Source organism: Chrysemys picta, chromosome 14 (assembly GCF_011386835.1).
Source record: "Chrysemys picta bellii isolate R12L10 chromosome 14, ASM1138683v2, whole genome shotgun sequence".
NCBI lineage: Eukaryota > Metazoa > Chordata > Testudines > Emydidae > Chrysemys > Chrysemys picta.
The window spans coordinates 33,743,477-33,755,938 of NC_088804.1; the positions used below are offsets into that span (position 1 = coordinate 33,743,477).

Below are 12,462 nucleotides of genomic sequence, written 5' to 3' on the forward strand. Positions count from 1 at the left end.
AAAGCACTCAGCAGAACATGTCTCTTGAAGGATTGGGCCCGTTCCAGTCTCCTGAAGGATTGGACCCTTTTATATGAAGGGCTAGTTTGTACAGCCCTCCTGGAGGCATACCCCAGGGCATGCTATACAGGGAGGGAACAAGAACAAGCTTCACTATAAAGACACATGCAAGCCAAATATGAAGGAATTTGGAATTGATCCTAACCAATGGGAAATCTTGGCAAGTGATCGTAACAAGTGGCGCTATCGTCTCAATCAGGGTATCAAAGTCCATGACAGAAGCTGGTTGCTACAGCTTGAAGAGAAAAGAGCCCGTAAGAAGCAAGCAGCTCCCAACCAATATACATACATTTGCAATAACTGCCCAAAATCATGCAAATCTCGGACTATTCCGTCACATGAGACCTTGCAAATCATCTATATCATAGGCTGCAATTGCCACTGTGTCTCTCAGATGAAAGGATGCCAACAACAGATGGGTGAGCATTTACTCACCTAACTAATCTAAGTAGTCTCACTATCTTGATGCTGCAGACCATGGCAGGGGTCCGGGGTTGACTTTACTAGGTCTGCTGATATGACAGAGTGCTCACCAATATGAACTAAAACAGGGGGGAAACCTCCAAGGATAAAATGATGGTTGCGAGGGGAGTAACATTTTAATCATCCTTTCTTCACTCTGTGCAAGACAGGTTCCATTGAGCCAGCTCCCGTATTATCTTATCTTATTTATAGAATTCATTTATTCACTGACCTCATAAGCACAATGAACGCATTGTTAAACTGCTTTAAATGGTGGAGATAAGTGGATTATTTTAACACAGTGGTTAATTGTATATCTGATTTGCCTTTAACTTCTTAGAAGCAAACATATATCGTCATCTTCAAGAAATGTAATATGGTATCACAGACTTGATCTCTGTGTCTAGTTACAAAGGTTTAGGTTTAATGTATGCCAGCCTTGCCTGGCTTTTTCTGTTATGCAGTTAGTAATTTCACCAATAACATCCTTACCTAAGCTAGATTCAGACTGGTTGTTATAAGGTGAAAAGCTTCATATTCTACTGTTGAGCCCTTGAGTGGGCATTCTGGCCGCTCTCTCCTGTGTCATATGTCAGCTTTTGTATTCTTTTCTCAACTTACAGCAATTAACACATGTAAATTCCATTCACATCACTAGAGAGAGTTCTTAAATCCATGAGGGAATAAACAGACCCTTAGCAGCGAAATGCAGGATTTATAGGATTTAGACTATAACAAATTTGTTTAACTTTTGTTTCCCCACAAATTGCAGTCATCCATGCCTAACAAAGCAGGTATTTTGGTCCTGCACATGTGGCCATTTTAGCTGCTTCGCTGGTTACGGCTCAGGAACCTGCAATCGGATCTGCTACATTGGATCCTTGAACTCTTGCAGAGGCTCACTGATGCCAAGGGGTCTCTGTCTGAGTGTACAGGTCCAGGCTATAAGACTTGACTGCAAAACTGAAGCCTTAGTATTCATTCATTATTTGCATGCGCACATCTGATCTTGCATGCATAAATCAGCGTGCACAAATATTTGTCCACCACCCACTGAAAATTTGGCCAAATTAAGCTGCTCGTGTAAACTTGCATAGCTCTGTTGAACTCTGTTACCTTCAGTGAAGTTATAAACAATTATATATTATTATTTCATATTTATATTCTAGTAGCTCCTAGATGCCTCAATCAGGTCAAAATATTTCATATACATTTTATTGGAAACAGAAACTGTATTTAACAAGCTCTTTCATTCAATAGTTACAATAAGACAGTCATAACATTTGAGATTTTACACAACACTGGTACTATTGTGCAATCATACAGTCATTTTGTGGCCCTAAACATTTCAAGGACTACATAAATAATAATTTCCCAAACTAACTGTTGCATTTGGGTTTAAAACTGTAATCCTACATACACCGTAACTTTCATGGCAAGCTTCAGCTATCACTTTTTACTTACTTTTATTCGTTTTATGTACTTTTTAATATACTGCCTAAATCATGCCATGGAGGAGTAGGCTTGAGAAGGCTGACACTGCAAGGGCAAAGGCCAATGGAAAAAGGGCATTAAGTTTGATGTCCTTTTGAGAGGACCTGCTTAATTAAAAGATGGCCTTCATTACATGAGGTTGCAAAAAGCATCATTTCAATGGAGCACTTAGGGAAAGTTTCTCTGACTGTGACAGTCCTGCCAAAAATCTAATTAGAGATTCATCTGGACTAATATATCAGTGTTATTGTGTGTCAGGCAGCCCCAATGTATCAAGCCTGAGTGGAGTTTTAATGGTCCAAATCTGTCTGTCTAAACATCGTAAAATAGGAAACAAATCAACAGACCAGAAACGCTAATAAAAGAGAGATATTTATTGTAAAATACCGTTCATTGTATTAGGTCTCCAGAAATAGGGAAACAGAACCAAGTGTATTAATCAGAGTTGTGACGCCCCGTACAGCAAGATTATTTTACCTCTAATATGAGATTCAACCGTGTTCAGTTCACCCCTTCCAACTAAGGTGATTCAGGAGGTGATCCTCTTGTTGAGCCGATACCCCAGCACACTGTTAGGAGACAATGGACCGTTAGAGGTGCCAGCCTGCAGAAGAGAGAGAAATCTGGGATCTTGGCTATCAGTCTACACTCATTACGGTGCCTGGAGCACATGCCTCAGTCACTGTGCATCTTCTGTGGTAAGCAGCGAATGCTCTGCAGGAACCTTTGTTTCCTTCAGTACGCATCTTGTAAAATGACACAGGCCAGATTTGGTAGTGACAAAATCAGTGTCGAAAAAACCAGGTTTTCACCTTCACCAGTTAAACATAGCCAAATCCTTCAGTATAATAGTTAAGAACAGAGCTGAAAAAGATTTCCCTCTTTGTTGGCTGGTATAGATTGCAGGTATGGATGGTTGGGACTTACAAACACACTTTCTGGTGTGGTTGAGATGGTGGCTAAATATGTAAACAAACGTTCGGCGCCTGCTTTTCTGCCAAGTCTCACCCAACAGTCCATTTTAACCCCCTTATTATACATTTCTGAAAACAGATGTTTACAATGGAAATACTTGCATTAAGTTCAGCTGCTGCTCTCCTATGCTATTATTATTGTTTGTTATTATTTGTATGAGGTAGAGTGTAGGAGCCCTACTTGGGGAGCCAGGACCCCATTGTGCTAGTCACTGAACACAGATCAAAAAGTTGGCCCCGTCCCAAAGAGCTTACAACTCTCGTAGGTTCATTGTCACTGAGACAGTGAAAGAACTGTATTTTAAAGGAACACATTCATTCTTATGCAATGCTATAGTTCATATGGAAACAAACCCAAACATTATTTTGGCACCACCTAAAGTTCCAACTAATCAATTTTAAAATGCTTTTCCATTCTTAATTTGTCTGGATCTAAGAAGCTATAATGATTGAGCAGAAAACCTACACACCATATCCCACCTGTATAATTCACCCATCCAACCAGAAAGTGAACATGTTCTTTGATATCTTGGGTGAAATCCTGTCCTACTGCAATGAATGGGAATGTTGCCCCTTGCATTTGTAACTGTCCATCCTATGTCAATCAGACCAAAACCATAGAAACACAAACAAGAGAGAGAAAACCAATAATGTGTTTCACTCATCAAGTGCCACTGATAGTTGTAGTTTTCAAACAAAAATCATTCATCCTTCCCAGGGTGTTAACATTTCTTTGTTAGCCTTGTCAAACTGGCATTTTCCAAATGGACAGCCAAAGTGGTGCCTATATTGTCTCACTGTTATCTTGTGCTCCCCCATCTGTTGTACCACCTGTTGTCTCTTGTTTTCTATTTAGATTGTGAGTTCTTCAGGGCAGGGCCTTTCTTTATGTTGTGTTTGTACAGAACCTTGCACAATGGAGCCCTAAACCATGATTAGCATCCCTAAGGATTACATTAAATAAATGATATCTGTATAAAAGCAAAAAAAAAGTTCTATAGATTTTCTGAGTATGATCTCCAATGACTTCCTCTAAGAAGGTACTAATGGAGTGAATTTTTTCCTATGAAGTTTAGAAGCTGAAAAGTTTTGGTATTAATACAGATGTAGAAGCAGGGAATTGCTCATCTATCCCTGAGTCTGATAAGTATTTATTGACCTGCCCTTCCAGTAGCCTAACAGAAGATGTATGTTGGGTGTGCACCCAAAAATCCCATAGAGTTTGATGGAGTATCAGCTACATAAGAAAAACAGGATCAACCACCTAGTGCCTAGGGTTTAAGCTGCCCATCACCTACGCAGTGTTTTACTGAAACAGTCGTAGTGAGGAAAAATTTTGGTTCCTGAAACTAAAACCTGAGTGGGGTTCTGACAGTGAAAGAACAGTATTTTAAAGGAACACATTCATTCTTATGCAATGCTATATCATCAATTTTGCATGAGCATAGCACACCGTGTCAGAAATTATATCAGCTCCAGCTAGGGGGACAATGATACATATGTTAGTACAAAACACATGTTATGTTTTATTTAAAGTATGCCATTAATATTTTTGCCCTGAAGCAGAGTTTAAAATGAGCAGCCTCTGTAAGGTCTCATAACAAAATCTATGTTCAGAAAAGAGAAAGAGGGTGCATCTACTCCTAAATGTCTAACTTCATCTTAAAAAAAAAAGCCAGGATAGTCACTGATAAAGATGCCACTCTATTCTGAACTCGCCAATATTTATGGAAGAACATACAAGGCCTCATTTTCTGCCATAGTTTATGTTCTTGCAGGCAACCTTTTGCTCCTGCAGGTAGCTGACTAAGTAGCACATAGCTGAGAAAAGTAAGACACTAAGTTACAGACTATGAGTGCATGACATTGAACACAATGCAATGTGGAAAGGAAACTAGTACCCCAGCCTTCAAACAAAGAGGGCATGGTCAGCAGCCTTGTCCCTGCTACAAGTCCCAAGGGCTACCCAGCTGTGTATCCACCCTGCTCTGGTCAGACCCAGTAGTAGTTGACCACAGCAGGTGCAGAGAGTTGTGCAAGTGGCCCAGTATGAATTGTTTCTACTGAACTGATTTGGAGTATCCGTTCTAAAGCTCAAGCAGCTTCGTGTCCTTAATAAGGGCTTGTCTGCATGGCAAGCCAGGGTGTGAATTTACAGCACAGCAGCTTGCCACACAGTAATGTCCCATGTGGACACTGCTACAGTACAAAGCCCTGGATGCGTAGCAGTGGGACATTACTGTGTGGCAAGCTGGCGCGGTGTAGATTCACACCTTGCTTGTCATGCAGTAACTTGCCACGTAGACCAGCCCTAAGAGACACACTGCACATTTGGTCCTGAAAGTGTTGTTGATTACAAGACACATCCCTTGTAAAGTGCTTTGAGAGCTACTGATGAAAAGCACTACAGAACAGCTAGGTATTATCATGATTCAGCACAAATGACTTACATTAAACTTCTGGGAAATTATGTCCACTTACAAGTCAGTCAGTTTGCCTAGGTGACTCATTTATTGAGCAAGGTGATGGGGCTTCTTTCTTGAACTCTGATACGAGTTTGAACTCTTCAGTGAACTCACACACAATGAAAAAAAAAGCAAGAAAAGCTAAAAATCATTCAGAGCATCCTGCCATTTGTGTTGCTCCCCCTTCTAGCACTAAATCACTCTGGTCATTCTCCCGATTTCTGCAAGAAACAGTATTAAATGGTTCCAGAAGTCTAACCCCAAATCTACTCCTAAATGTAAAACAGCACAGAGTACACAGTCCTTTATGCAATTTCTTGCCACTAAGCAAAATTATATCGAGGTGCAAGACAGGCTTTTACTCCTGCATCCCAGTGTAACACATAGGTTCCTCCCAGTTTGCCATTCATTTTCCAGGTGTTCCACCTGCAGAACTCCCACTGACATCTGGGCCTGATCCAACTTCTACTAACTCAATAGTTGTCTTCCCATTGACCTTAGTGGAGGTTGGTATGGGCCCACAAAGTGGCTGCAGAATCAGTCATTTAGGTAGTAAATCAACTGAATACGATGGATTTCTCCATGAGCTAGTCACCAATAAAATTAAACTATCCAATCAGATAATGATTAAAAAATACAGACAAAAAGTATTGTCTCCCCTTAGTCCATAGTTGTCTTCTCTAGCCACATCCAGACTGAAGGTCTATGCATCATTCATTGCAAGGAATATTCTAGCTTCTGCAGTCCCTTTTTTTTTTTTTTTGGTATTATCTGACCTAACAATGCTTTTCTCTTGATGGATCCTACCTGAAGAAAATAAATATTCATATCACTCGGAACTGCAGCTCAGCTAGATTTTTTTTTAAACACTTGTAATTGTATATTTGATGTGCAACCTAATTAGACCAGAGCATCTTTAATTAAGTGTGTCAGCCCCAATGGAAGCCACAGAGTTCAACGCTAATAAAGCTGATAAGGTTTGTATTTTTCAGACTTAGTTTATTTAATGCCTCATCCATGTTAAGCCAATCTGTAACATATGGGCAGTTCTCCCACTATGGATTTATCATTTGGGTGTTTCTTTCTGTGAATTGATACAATCAAACTCCTGCCAGTGTTAATTATTTTTCTCCAGGAAGTAAATGCTGAAATTTAGCAAACAAAACATCTGTTATTTACTGCAGATGACAGAGCATAACAAATGCAGTAATTCCAGAAGGTTGGGAGAAACCAGAATCATTCTGGATTGTGCAAAAGACCTTTCAGAAACGTTCTAGATGTTTGCCAAAACAGTATGTCATTTTTAGAACTTTTTCCTAAGAGGGCAATCATCAGACATGAAACAAAATCCATTTTTAGAACTAAGCATATTAGTATACAGGCCATTTCAGATTTTAGAAATCTGTTATGTATAACCCCTGTTTGCTTAAAAGGAGAGGGCTTGTGGGGGAGATTTTAATTAGACACTGGAACAGATTATAGAGGGATATAGAATCATAGGGCTAGAAGGGACCACAAGGGTCATCCAGTCTAACCCCCTGCCAGGATGCGGGATTTGTTGTGTCTAAACCATACAAGACAGATGGTTATCCAGCCTCCTTTTGAAAACCTCTAGCAAAGGAGCTTCCACCACCTCCCGAGGCAGTCTTGTTCCATTGTCCTACTGTTCTTACAGTTAGGAAGTTTTTTCCTGAGATTTAATCTAAATCTGCTGTGCTGTAGTTTGAACCCATTGTCTCTTGTCCTGTCCTCTGTGGCAAAAGAGAGAAACTTTCTCCATCTTTTTTATGGCCGCCTTTCAAGTACTTGAAGACCACTATTATGTCCCACCTTAATCTCCTTTTTTCCAAACTAAACATACCCAGTTCCTTCAGCCTTTGCTCAATATGGCTTGCATTCCATCACTCTGTTGCTTGCCTCTGGATCCTTTCCAGTTTCTCCACATCCTTTCTATACATTGGTGACCAAAATTGGACACAGGACACTGAGCCCTAACCAGTGTTGAGTAGAGCAGTACTATCATCTCCTCTGACTTGCATTCTATGCCTCTGTTAATGCAACCTACAATTGCAACCTAAAATTGCATTTGCTTTTTTGCAACAGCATCGCAACTCCCATATCCACCACAACTCCCAGATCCTTTTCAACAGTGCTGCTGCCAAACCAGTTTTCCCCCCATTCTGTATTTGTGCATTTGTTTTTTCTTCCCTAAGTGTAGCACATTACATTTCATTTCGTTGAATTTCATTTTGTTGACTATAGCGCAGTTCTCCAATGTATCAAGATCACTTAGAATTTTAGCTCTATCCTCCAAAGTGTAGGCAACCCCCCCACCTAGCTTTGTGTCATCTGCAAATTTGATCAGTATGCTATCTATGCCTGCACTAACAAAGATGTTAAACAACACCGGGCCCAGAACACATCCCTGTGGAACCCCACTTGAGACCTCCCTCCAATCTGACAACTTTCCATTAATAGTTACTCTCTGCTTGTGATTGTTTAACCAACTTTATCCACTTAATGTTAGTTCCACCAAGCCTGCGTTTCTCCAGCTTATTTATCAGAATGTCATGTGGGACTGTGTCAAAAAGCCTTGCTGAAGTCCAGATATATTATGTCCACCTGATTTCTCCTATCCACCAAACCAGCTACCCTGTCAAAGAAGGAAATCAAGTTGGTTTGGCATGATTTGTTCTTAGTAAATCCATGCTGGCTGCTAGTTATTACCCCTTCATCCTCCAGGTATTCGCAAATTGAATGTTTTATACATTGCTCTAGCAGTTTCCCAGGTATCAAAGTCAGGCTGACTTGTCCCTAGTTCCCACTTTTTAAAGATGGGCACTACATTAGCCCTTCTCCAGTCTTCCGGGACCTCTCCTGTCATCCATAAGTTTGAAAATAATATATGGCAAATTCTCCATCACTTGGGGTTTTAAAATCAAAACTGGGTCTTTCTAACGATATCCTCTAGTTCAATCACAAGTTATTGGTCATGATCCAGGAATCTTGAGGTGAAATTGTATGGCTTCTGTTATGCAGGAAATCAGAGTAGATGACCATAACCGTCCCTTCTACCTTTAAGTCTATGAAAGGATCTCTCAGCAATGGATCCTTTAGCACTGTAGTTGGTGTTTCTCATCTAGACACTCAAGATCCTGAAATATCTCTCTCTGCCTCACAATGAGAGACAGAGAGTGTTTGGGTAGCAGTTAGAATACAGGACCAGGAGCCAGGAATTCCTAAATTTGAATCCTGGTTTTGCAGTGACTCATTTTGTGGACTTGGTCAATTTACTGAACATTTCTCTGGTTCAGTAGTGAAGATTAGCTGGTCAATATTTATGCTGCACTTTGAAGATGGAAAGTACTAAGTATTGCTATTACTTTCAACCCTAATAACCCTAAACATCTCCTTCCTTTTTTTTTTTTTTTTTTTTTTTTGCAGTTTTACCCTCTCAGTTCCAGGTTCGCAATCACTATTCTAAGCCTCTCCTCTTTTTCCATATCTCCTCCTTTTGCAAGCGACTCACCTGCCATCAAACATACCAGAAGCAGCAATCCTGTACCGGCAGGGGGAACTAACCTATCAGGACTTTTCTATTTCTGATTTCTAGGATTCCTTTTTACGCCACTGCCTAATGCTACTCTACTTATTTAAATCCCCCCTCTGAGGACCTACCTCCACTGGGAGGCCTACAAGAAATGAGTCAACAAAAATTCATTTGAACCTGCTCCATCATGATAACCCCAGGCGTTTGTATATGCAAAGACTACAATCTTATTTCCCTCCTGCCCCATCCTTATTGTTCCCATAATCCTATCACCACCATAACCCTGTCCCTTCCTCCACTAATGCTTTGTTGCATCTGCCCATCTCCTTCATTGCATCATGCCTGCACTGGGATCGTAAGCTCTGTGAGGCAGGGGTCTTGTGTATCATATGGCACATTGGACGCTGCTGGGTCCTGCTGTAATATAATACATACCATTTATATTGCCCTGCAATGAATTACATAAGTCACGTTATCTGCCTGTTCTCCTAGTCTCACCAAGTCATTCTGAATTTCATTGCCCTTCTCCATCCTTACAAAAACCTAATGTAAGCATCAAATGGCTGGTATTGACCTACTGCCTGGCAGCAATTTATTTAGGTTTGCTGTTATTTATGGCTGTGTGTTTTCCCCTTTCACAGTTATGACAGTCTGTCAATAAAATGAGTAGTTCAAAATATATATTCAAAACCAGTGTCCATTTATGTTTTATGGAAACCCCACTGCAACCTCTAACACAGACTTCTATCATCTGTCTCTGAAAAAATGTATCATTCAGGTATTTAAAATACTATTTGACTTATTCAGCTGCTCCTTTTCCAAAGCACTTTGCCCCTGCTTTCCGTATTTTATTTGCAGAGGTGCAGAAGAGGGAGAAAAGGCAAGACTTGTTTATGAATCCAACCTTTGAGGCTGATTTTAATCTTAGCATCCTTAAATCACCACTACTGCACTTGCAATGGTTTGTACATCTCAATATCTGAGGCTAGAGTTTAGCCCTCCGGTGAAATTATAAGCAATTTTGAACAATATATAAATGTGATGATTCATAAGAGAAACACAACACAGGGGTATAGATGAACACAAGACATTATGAAACCCTGACTAGCATAAACCTGCAGTTGTCTGAACCGTGTTCTCAGGATACCCTCTCAGATGGAAATTGACTCACACAATTTATTTGTTGCAGCTATCTTCATTGTATGAGATATTACTATAGCTCTTATTATTTACTTCAGGAGTTCTGACAGGATGCAGCTGACTAAACAGGTGCACTCTTAAGGTTACAAAAAGCAGATTCAAGAGAGCATCATTCCCTTTCTTTAACTTTAGTTTATTTCTATGACTTTTGCAACCTCCCTTTGCAGTTTTACTTTCAACAACCCAAACAAGAAGATGCAGGAAGGATCTATTTCAGTTTGTTCTATGTTAATCTCTAAAATAGGGACGAGGTTTTATGCACTGATCTTTTTAAAGAGGGATTTTATTAAATATAGTATGCTGGTAAAATAGCCGATTGGCGAACATTTTCAAAATTAGGCCCCAATCCAGCAAAGCATCTAAGCACGGGCTTAACTTTCAGCATGTGAGTAGTCAAACTACTAAAATAATAACTTAAGCTTAAGGGCAATATTTTCAGATGTGACTAGGTGACATAGGGTCCTATGCTCCATTTTCAGTAGTGACACAGACAATTTGGAGACAAAAGCCCATTGAAAGTTAATGGGAATTAGGCTCCTAAATCACACAGACACACTTGAAAATTTTCCCTAAGCGTCACTGAAACTCAATGAACATCAAATTATGAACATCCCAAAGCTCAAGATTGTTCAGATATTTTGGACCAGACTTTCTTCTGACATTTGTCCTCTTTGTGTCATTCAGGTCTGGAAGGGCCTCAATCCTGCTGTAAATAACCCATGCCAAATTCTCCTAGCATTGAGGAACTCTCTGTTGGAAAATCTTTGTGGAATCTGGGCCTTGTGCCTTTGCTCCTCCCCCTCTTAGCACAGGGGGCGTGGCAGAGGCCCATTACAGTATGGCAATACACCACTGGCAGCACCATTGGGATTGGCCCAGCCCTGAGACTCAAATGGTCATAACCAGCTTCCTGAGCCGCAACTCCCTCTCCTGTGCCGACCGAAGCCACGGCACAAGGGAAACTCTACCCACAAACTCACTTTGGCTCATTATAGACATAAGGGTCATTGGAAAAAATCGGAATGTGGGTCCAGGTTTGAATTTGCGCCACAAGAAGCACTGCTGCATATCTGAAATCCATCCTCATCATTGGGTAAAATAAACAGTGAAGGCCTCTTCTAAATATCAAGCCCTGACAATGCTTTGTTGTATTTAAAAAATACTAATTTCATGGTTTGGGTTTATGAAATTGCCTAAGTTTAAAACCCCTAAAAACAGAGAGTCAATATTTATAGTATTCAGAAAGAGGGGGGAGGGGAACAGAACTAAAAAAATAAAATAAAAATACTACAGTGTTACCAATTCTCATGATTTTATCAGGAGTCTCATAATATCCAATTTCCTTCTTAAAGCCACTTGCTTCAGGTGTCATGTTATTATACGAGAATCTAAGTTTTCACTTAAAGAAAAAAAATAAGTCTCTAACCCTCATGGTTGCAGGGGGTTAAAAATGTGAATTCTAAAATGCTCAAAAAATAGAAGCAAATAAAAAGAACCTAATTTTATTTTATTTTTTTTATTCTAATCCACCCTCATGATTTTCTGGAGCATGACTCGTGGTTTTTGAATCCTTAGGAATGGCAACACTGTTTCATATAATCAATTTGCAGTCAAAAACAATTACTTTACTGTTGTCTGATGCACAAAGCATTATTATTACAGTATTATCTCAAAACTCCAATTTTCCCTTGACATACCCAAAATTATTCCTGCAATGAGCAGGGAAAAAAAAAATCAATCAACTGATTAACTTTTAAAATATCTTTCCTCACCATCAAATCAGGAAGCTACTACCCCCAAAATATGATTGTCTATAAATTAAAACATTTCCTTGACCATATAGTTTTTAACCTGGTTGACTGAAATCATAAGTTCTAAGAAGATTATAAAATCTTAATGCCATATCCTGGGGTCAAAGTTAAGCATGGATCATTATCTTGAGGTACCATATTAAGCATTCCTTTAATTTCACAGTACTTAAATTAATTGCTGATTAAGAAAAGGAAGAAAGAAAGGAAAATCTAGAGAGCTAATAGAGTATTTTTGGTTTCAACTCTAATGATCACTATTTTACAACACCACTTAAAATTCCTTTTTTTTTTTAACCTGAGACAACCACTTGAGCAATTCTTGTCTTATTTTGTTCTACAGCTCTCCATTTTCAGAAGTCTCAGACTTAGTATATCCAATCAAAAAGTGAATCATCAAACTGCTTGAAAGTTGTTCTTGTGGAATTTCTTTCTCACACAGCATGCAA

The 12,462-nt window shown here is 39.6% G+C and overlaps 1 long non-coding RNA gene across 1 annotated transcript in view; it reads right to left on the reverse strand.

The window, feature by feature from the left end:
• Nucleotides 1-12,462, reverse strand: part of LOC101938184 (uncharacterized) — a 597,742-nt gene that overhangs the window by 127,240 nt on the left and 458,040 nt on the right. The window contains exon 5 of the long non-coding RNA XR_010592669.1: nt 2,494-2,585. This is a non-coding gene — a long non-coding RNA (uncharacterized LOC101938184). The remainder of the gene's footprint in view (nt 1-2,493; nt 2,586-12,462) is intronic.